Below are 7,871 nucleotides of genomic sequence, written 5' to 3'. Positions count from 1 at the left end.
GTTTAGAATAATTGTCTTTTTCTTTTTTTCCCTTCCTTCCTTCCTTCCTTCCTTCCTTCCTTCCTTCCTTCCTTCCTTCCTTCCTTCCTTCCTTCCTCCCTTCCTTCCCTCTTTTCTTTATTTTAAGAAATTATACAGTTTCATAATTTTTTGTTGCTCCTTCAAGTACTAAAATAATTTCACAATACAATAGTTTTAGGCAGCATCTTTATTACTTTTTTTTAGTTTTTACTTCTTTAGGGCAAGAATGGCTCAATCTTTAGTAATAAACTTTCACAAAGGGCCCCAGATTCAGACATCTGTGCCTACAAACCTCATTGCCTACAGCTTTCAGATTGGCAGCTATCTGGTCACTTGACATATTTAGTGTTGCTATTGTGGTCTCAAGAAAATCATCCCTTCCTTCATCTACCTTAATTTAATGTCCAGTTTTAAATAACTCAAGCATTTTGGGGATCTCATGGCCAATGGTATTTCAAGTAAGCTTTGGAAATCTTTTCTTCAGTTTCTTCTGTCATGGATTAAGTTTGGGCATTATTTCTAGAAAAGCTACATAAAATTATGATTGAATTTCATCATCCACAATCTTCTGTATGAGATTAGTTCTACAGGCAAACACAGCTCCATTTCTTTCTGCTATTTTAATCTCTGATGCACTCCCCATAAATGAAGCAACTTTGTTGATTTCTGAAACGAATGAGTATGGCAATCTAAGAACACTGGAAAATGGATCCACTTTTTTCTTCTTCCCCAGTGCCATAGCTAGTGTCAAATCAAAATAATCACCATGTGCTGGATTTGTAAAGTCCAGAATTTGAAACTTTTAAAGTAAATGAATAGTTTTCTCCACTTTGTATATCTGCCTTGAATATAAACATTTAAGTATACATCATTCTCAGGTACACCTTCCATGAAGGAATACATATGACTTTGTTTTATCTTATCTCATCTTTTTTTTTAATTTGATGCTTTTTGTTTTGGTACCTCTTTTTTTCTTTCCATTCTTCCTAGCAGCAGGAAAATGTCTGTCAGGAACCTGAATGCATGCAAAACAAGGATGAAGAGGTGTCTTATAAGCCATCTAGGAAAGACTATGTCTTTGATGTATGAAGCCTCTACCAAGGAATCTCACAGCCACCTCTGATGCAGACATTGGCCTGCAGTGTCCATGTCATTATGGATGAAATGAAACATTCACACAGATTACCAAATCCAGTGGAGGACAAGGGATGGCATGGCTTTTCTCTCAAGAGGAGCAAAAAGCTGAGGCCTCTGCCATGACAGGCCTTTATTGGGTTTCTCCACCCATTACATGATGGTCCTCATTTACTATGCACAGGTTCAATTTAGGTGGTTACCTTTTACAGAAAACAAAGGAGCCAATGCTGCTAATCACATCACCAGAAGAGGGATGTTTGCAAATGAAAAGGCAAAAGTAGTTGGACAGGTTACACTCATCCTTGGAAGGTTTAGCATGGTTTTTAGGAAGTTGCTTTGCAGTAAATGTCCTCAATTCAGGGTGAGGGAGTTTTAGCAAAAAGCAAGACTCATAGTGGCCTAGGTACATTGCAGGCCTGATTCCCCACAAGAGAACCTATCCGTGGGAGCTGGGCCCACACCACACAGAACAGCCTCCCGCACACCTCTATGCTGACCATTTCAGGTTGTGTTGATGGAATTCATTTGTTCCTTTCCTAAGGTTGGTTCCAATACATATTATCTAGCTCTAAGTTGTTTTTCTAGTACTAAACACACGATAGCTCCTTAACCCAATATGAAACATAATCTGACCCAAGCTCAACCGATCATGTCAGCCACATACAGGGCAGAGCAAAAGTAGGTTTACAGTTGTTTGTATGGAAAATAATAAAATAATAAATAATAATAATACAAGAATAAACTCTGTATTTTGCATACTTACAACCATTAACTTACTTTTGCCCCACTCCTTCTTCACTACATTTGAGACAGAACTGGGCACCTGAATCAAGTTACAATCTTTAGAATATTTTACCAGTTTTTCCAACCTATAACAAAGAGTCTTTCTCTAGTAGTACTAACCCTGACATATGAGTTTTAAAGGCTATTGCTGACTATATTCCTAATGAAGAGAGGAGTAGAGAGTATAAAGTTCACAAGCAAAGAATAAAAATACAAGATGGAGGAATGATTTACGCTAATGTTTCAAACATACTTGTCCTTTTCAAAGTTTCATAAAATATTCCAATATCTTTCCAATAAATAACTCTCAGCTTTTCTCTCAAATATACCAAGTTTATTTTGCCTTATTTGATAGTATGTTCTGACAAATAAACAACAGCAAATTCTTTATGTCTGAGACATTTATTTATTTTCATTAGGTTATTAATTCACTCCAAAAATATTTATTAAGCACCTTCAGAAATAAGAATTAAAGAATATCAATAGTCATACATTCCCTGAGTTTAAAAATAAACTAAGTACAGTTAACTCTTAATGGTCAGTAATGCTGGAACACATTCTATGCCAATTAAAACTATTATTGGGTTGGCCAAAATGTGCATTTAATTTTTCCGTATGATGGCTCAAGTAAAGCTTAGTTGTCTTTAACTTTATTCAAACCAATTTTGTTAGATTTTATTGTGATAGCTGTCATAAAACCATGTATTAAAAACAACTTATTAAAATTGGTGAATTTTTGTATAACCATTTCAATGTTGGGGAAAATATGAAATATTTTTGGTGTATTGCACTTTATTACTTTGGTGTAAGTGCACTTAAGTTGCACTTTTTACATTAAAAGTAAAAACACAACTTAAATGCAAAAAAAAAAAAAAAAGATTAATCAAGTATATGCAGAAGGTGCCACAACTGGTCAAATGTATCAAAAGTGACTTTCAAAGTTTCTTGGTACTATTTACATTTTGGCTAAATAATTCTTTGCTGTGGGGCAGTTTTATGCATTGGAAGATGTTTAGCAGCACCCATGACCTCTGCCTACTAGAAGCCAATAATGGGAGATAGTCAACATACTCAAAATATTCACATTAATAAAGTTATTGGTGAAAATGAAAACTGTGTGTTTTATTTTATGGAAAAAACTTAATGGACTCTTTGACCAAGCCAATACTTTATATTCAGTGGGAAAAGTAAAGATTCACTTTTTCTTCTGTTTTTAGGAGTTTCAAATTTGGATTTTCTTGTGTCACCTTTTTATTTGGAGAGATCTGATGATCTGTTGATTATCATTATATCTGTTTATTATTCTTAGTTACACATAAATAATAATTAGTTTATAGACCTTACCAATGTCAATTATCAAAAAACATTGAATTATTCTTTATTATCCAATGAATTGAAGGGTATACATATTCATTGTTTAATAAAATTAAACCTATGTATGTTAGGCAACAAAAACATAAATACTAGCTTTATATAAATTCAAAACATTCTAGTGATTTGTCTTCTTCCCTGGCTAAGTTAATTCTTAGAGAAGATATTTTATATAGCAATAAAATATTGTTCCAAGTAAGAAAAAATTACAGTTAAATCTGATCTTTTTTCAGAAAATTATACAGCATTTGAAAACATATGGCAAATACATTCTTAAATAAGATATAAAACTCTTGACACATTAAATATTTACAAAAAGTTAAACTTAAGGATGGTACTTGTTAGCAGGACAGAGTTAAGCTCATTGTGCACAAATACTGACAATTTTTTCTATTTTTTGTATTTTAGATCAGTTCATGCTATATTTAGCAGTGACATTGAATGCTTGGATTGATAATATTTTTTCTGGCCGTGAATTTCTGCCCTGAGTAGGGTAAGGAAACAGCAACACATCCTTCTCATTTTCCTCAGACAATTCCCTAGAAAATCTATTTTAATGGATTCAAAATTGCTCTCAACATTTAAGGATTCTCTTGTTCCAGTGTAACTTAGGAATTCTAAATTCCCTTTTCTAATTTCCTTAGCTCCCTGCAAAAGTCTGTTCTGTACTGATGATATATATTTTTTATTCTATTCTAATTGATAAATAAGCTCCATCTATGGACACATCAAATTATTGGTTATTTATGTAGAAGCTTTCTTTTACCCTCACATTGTAATAAGGGCCTGGTGTGCAGTTCCAGAAAGAGATACAATAAAAAAATTTCCAAAGCAGTATAATATAATATTGGATGGAAAGAGAGAGACAGACAGACAGAGACAGAATGAACGAATGAATGAATGAGGAATAAATAACTAAATAAATAAATTCTAGGCTTTTAAAATTTGATTGTAAACAAATTTAATTACATTGGATAATTAAATTCCTCCAAATATTTATTTTTATAAGCCATATCAGTATACTCTCGATGGTGTACATTAGAGAGGTCACAGATATCCCAACTGTCTCTTTTGCCAGATAATCTTGAGACAGGATGAGGAAAAAGTAGGATACTCTATTTTTAAAGAAATAATAAATATTAAAAATAACACATAAATAAATTTTATTTTGTGTAGTTACAAATGTAAACCTACTTTTGTCCACTTGTGTATTGCACTTCACCCTCCCATTTGAATTTAGATGTGGTCATGGGATTTGTTTTAGACAATAAAATGGGTGGGAGGGATATGTGTTATTTCTAGGTAAAAATGCGAAGAGCCAGTGACTGCCTTCTTTGATACTATTTTCCCTCTGTTATACGAAATAGCAGAAGCCCAAATATTGGCAATTCCTGGCTCCCATGATGAGGGATATGATGACAATAGGCAGAGCTCACAGATAACCCAAAACAGACACTGAGTTTGAAAAAAAATACACCATGATTCTTGCCACCATTGTTATTTGGAAGTTCTTTGTTACTTCAGAATAAGGTAGATTTTTCTGATGGGTATAATTAAACTTGAATGACAGTTAGTTTTCTACAGTACTTAATATAAAATATTTTCATTCCTAATTAATATATTTAATATAGGGAATATGGTTTTCTAAGTATTATCTTGTGATTTTATTTTTGTAAAGATTTTATTTATTTTTAGAGAGGGGAAGGGAGGCAAAAAGAGAGGGAAAGAAACATCTATGTGTGGTTGCCTCTTGAACACCCCTTATTGGGGACCTGGCCTGCAACCCAGGCATGTGCCCTGACTGGGAATAGAACCAGTGACCCATTGGTTTACAGGTCAGTACCCAATCCACTGAGCCACACCAGCCAGGGCTATCTTGTAGTTTTAAATCCATGATGGAAGGTTTAGAAAAATTATTGAATAATTTTTACCTGATAAGAACTAATTTGGGGTAATTTAGAGTAAAGGTGCAGGAAAGGCTGTGTTGCCTTGACATACAGAAATATAAGCTCTTTCAGTATCAATACACATCAGTTCTTTCAACCTATTATACATTTCCTCTTTCTGAATCATTATAGTCAATGGTTGCTTTAGTCATTTAAATTGTTCAATAATTATTACTTAAAATGTTTTCTTTTCCTACAAATCTTATTGTATATATTAAAACATTTTGAGTGACAGAGAAATGGTAGCCTGAGAGATCCCCTTGTTCTTTCCCCTTGAATTTTCAACAATTTGAACAGCTATAATTCAACAGAGGATTCCCTGCTCAACACACAAACATTGTTGAGAGATCTGTGCATTGAAACATCTAAAAGTGGGCAAGTGGGAACAAAAGAGTCAAACCAGAAAGAAGAAGGGTTGAAATTAGCCAAAGATGCAGCCTTGAAACTGGGAGCTCATAGCAGAGATCAGCCTAAAGAGGGAAGGAAACCAGTAGCGGCTTTTGCTCTCTTAATTTTGGAGAAACAAAGATATTTGGTGGGCACTGCTGTATCAGAGAGCAGTAGGAACGGTGGCTGAGCCGAGACTCCAGCAGGGACACAGTATGGGGGAGAGGACTCAGTTGTCAAGTAATTGGCATTCTGGTTAGGGAAACAAAACCACAGAACTCTGATGCTCAGTAGCCTCCCAGAGGTCACCTCCCTTCACCCTTGGTGCTGGATTGCAGAGCACATTACCTGCGAACCTAAGAACTGGTACTACATAATCTCCTTTTTTCTTGAGTAAAGTGTGCACTCTATGTTGGGTCCCAAGGTTGGGGACCCACAGTGGTCCAAGGTCACCATTACCTGGGACTTATATTCCTGGCACTGGAACCCTGGGCTTGGGGGGTGGGGTCTGGTGTGGGGCTGGGGTTCCTCACTCCTGAGATATCCCTCTCAAATTTTATCTAATACATGTGGGTGTGGGTCCAGCCGGTTCCATGTCTGTACCCCTCCTGGGTGGATGTGGTTTCTTTAGTTCTGTAGTTGTCAGACTTCCATTCAAATTCAAGTTGTCAGACTTGATTTCTGATGGTTCTGAGTGCTGGTTTTTCTATATTTTTGTTGTAATTTTGATGTGGTTGTGTGAAGAGGTGAGCCATCACTGCCTACATCACTATCTTGACTGGAAGTAAAAGTCCAGGAGCAGATTGCTTCCTAGTGAATTCTACCAAACATTCAAAGAAGGTTTAATACCTTCCTTCTCAAACTCTTCCAAAAAATTGAAGAAAAGGCAATAGTTCCTAACACATTTTAGGAGGCTAACATAACCTTGATACCAAAACCTTGCAAGGATAACACAAAATGACCAATATTTCTGATAAACATAGATGCAAAAATCATAAACTAAATAATAGGAAATCGAGTACAGCACATTAAAGAAATAATACATCATGATCAAGAAGGGTTAATTTCAGGTGCACAGGATGATTCAACATAGTAAATCACACAATGTAATACACCACATTAGCAATACAAGGGATACAAATCATATGATCTTATCAATAGACACAGAAAAATATCTGATAATTACAATATCCTTTGATGATTAAAACACTCAATAAAATAAGTATGGGAAGGAAACTACCTCAACAAAATAAAAGCCCTATATGACACACCCTCAGTCACTATTATACTCAAGGGTGAAAAACTGAAAGCTTTTCCTCTAAAATCAGGAACAAGACAACTATGCCAACTCTCACCACTTCTATTTAACATAGTCCTGGAAGTTGTAGACAGAACAATCAAGCAAGGTAAATAAATAAAAGGCATCTAAATTAAGAAGAAATAAGTAAACATGTTACTTTTTGGAGATGGCATGATTCCATATAGAGAAAACAATAAAGACTCCAGCAAAGTAATATTAGAAACAATAAACAAATACAGTAAATTTGCAGAATACAAAATCAATGTACAAAAATCCACTGCTTTTCTATATAATAACATAAAAACTTCATAAAAAGTAATGAAAAACACACAATTTCTTTTGCAATTGCAACCAGAAGAAAATATCTAGTAATGAACTTAACAAAGGATGTGAAAAACCTATATACTAAAAACTACAAAATATTATTATTATTTATTTATTTATTTTTTAAATAAAAAAAAAAGAGAGACAAAGGGAAGGAGAAAAAGAGGGAGAGAAACATCAATGTGCGGTTACCTCTCATGTGTCCCCTACTGGGGGCCTGGCCCACAATCCAGGCATGTTCTCTAACTGGGAATTGAACCAGAGACCTTTTGGTTTGCAGGCCTGAGCTCAGTCCATTGAGCTACACCAGCCAGGGCTACAAAGTGTTGTTAAAAGAGATTGTAATACATGCAATAAAATGGAAAGACTTTCTATTTTTATAGTTCAAATATCCATATTACCCAAAACAGTATACAGATTTAATTCATTACCCATGAAAATACCAATTTTAATTTTTAAAGAAATAGAAAAAAAAATTACCCGATTTGTGTGGAACCACAAAAGATTCTGAATAGCCAAAGCCATCCTGAGAAAAAATACAAAAACAAAAACAAACAAAAAAATGAAACCAGGAGTATCAGACTACTTGGCTTAAAATTATA

The 7,871-nt window shown here is 34.5% G+C and overlaps 1 pseudogene; it reads right to left on the bottom strand.

Moving 5' to 3' along the window:
* Window positions 1-259: 259 nt before the first annotated feature.
* On the bottom strand, window positions 260-1,153 carry LOC123813428 (annotated as a pseudogene).
* Between the last annotated feature and the right edge of the window lie 6,718 nt (window positions 1,154-7,871).

Source organism: Phyllostomus hastatus, unplaced genomic scaffold (genome assembly GCF_019186645.2).
Source record: "Phyllostomus hastatus isolate PE091 unplaced genomic scaffold, TTU_PhHast_1.1 phas_contig_152, whole genome shotgun sequence".
In the NCBI taxonomy this organism is placed as follows: domain Eukaryota; kingdom Metazoa; phylum Chordata; class Mammalia; order Chiroptera; family Phyllostomidae; genus Phyllostomus; species Phyllostomus hastatus.
Note: the sequence above shows the minus strand (reverse complement) of the source record. Positions and strands in the feature narration are given on the sequence as shown.